Genomic DNA, 1,659 nt, shown 5'->3' with positions numbered 1-1,659 from the left:
AAGGTTTTCTCAAAGAACCAGCTCCGGGTTTTGTTGATTCTTTGTTCAGTCCTTTTTGTTTGTACTTCGTTAATTTCAGCCCTGAGTTTGATTATTTCCTGCCATCAACTCCAAAACATAGCTGATGGAAGAAAAACTCCTGGATCAACTTCTGTATGTGCTGTCTTAGGTCTGACAACTGTAAATTAAATAGCTTGCCTGAAGTGTCTCAAAGGGGAAAAAGCTACCTTCTTTAAACTGGACTGTGGCCTAGTCTGTGAATAGCAATCCCTGAAGGGAAGAGTGGTATATATCTCACCCTCACACAGCCTTGAGCAGGGACCATCCCCAGACTGCCCTGTTGAATCCTCCTACCAAGCAAAAAGAGGCCTGACAATGAAGTATTTGTATTGAGCTCTAAATCAGTCTTTTTCTGTAGCTGATTGTATTTCGAATGCTGATTATGTGGACAAAGAAACACAGAGGCAGTCATGGTGCAAAAAAGCAAGGAGAGTGCTGTGGGCTCTGGGCTAAGAAAGTGCCACCCAGAGGTCACCACAAATGGGTCCACAGTGGCTAGGTGGAACATAAGAATTAGTAAGTAGTAACTCAGAATTATCAGTGGGATATAGATTCTAGCAGTATGGAGAGTAAGCAGTCACCAGGCTATTGTGCAGATTAAGGTATATTAAAATAGAAAAGCTATATGTGTGTCTTTCATTAGGGAACACAAACCACTGAGGTGAGTAGCAGCCCTGTGGTGGGAATAATTAAATAATAATTTATTCAACATGTTTCTGGTTTTAGATTTTCTTCTCTTTTTCCACCAGGTGCATGAAGGAAGGATATGTGTTCAAATTTTCCTCAGCTTGAAGCTGAACTACAAATAGGGTTCTGACCTACCCAATACTTGTACAGCACAATGATCTACAGTGGAAAAGAAACAGGAAGAATTGGAGATCTTTTCTTTTCACTCCCTTCCTTATACTAGAGTAACAACTAATTGAAGTTGTACCTCTTTTTTTTTTCCCTTAGACCATTTGTTTTAATCTTATATCTCTGGCATCTGGCATCATTGGCTGTCACTCAGCTAAGCCTTTTTTTGCTTCTGTATTCTGTATATTAAAACCCTTCCACTCAGTCTCCAAATTGAACAAATTCCAGTAAATAAGCTTTATAAAGTGTCTGATCAGTACTTCTTTAGAACTACAAAGAGGATGAGTAAAAAGGAGAGTCAAAACAATTGTCACAAACAGGAAAAGCCTTTAAAGACATGACAATTGACCAGCCTATACTCCAGGATGAAATGTGAGAACCAAAAAAGCAAGAACAAGGAATAGCTAAGGGAATCTGATTAAATGATAGCTTGAAGCTGATAATAATGTCTCAGTGTTGGTTCATTAATTGTAAAAATATATTACACTAAAGGAAGATGTTAACAAAAATGGAGAAAACAGTGTGATTTGGCAAATCTCCAGACCATCTGTTCTATTTTTCTATATATCCAAAATTGCTTTAAAAATAAAGTATATAGATAATACACAACAGGTAAATAAATTTCTTAATTCGTAAAACGTGCCATAGCAATCTTTTCAATATAATTAATCAAAATAACAAAATTTTATGATTCAAGTTTTTATTGGTTTGAATTTAAACATGTCTTAGCTTGATGACTTTTTA

The sequence above is a fragment of the Grammomys surdaster genome, unplaced genomic scaffold (assembly GCF_004785775.1).
Source record: "Grammomys surdaster isolate TR1022 unplaced genomic scaffold, NIH_TR_1.0 196, whole genome shotgun sequence".
NCBI classification, from domain to species: domain Eukaryota; kingdom Metazoa; phylum Chordata; class Mammalia; order Rodentia; family Muridae; genus Grammomys; species Grammomys surdaster.
This window is presented reverse-complemented; position numbering follows the sequence as displayed.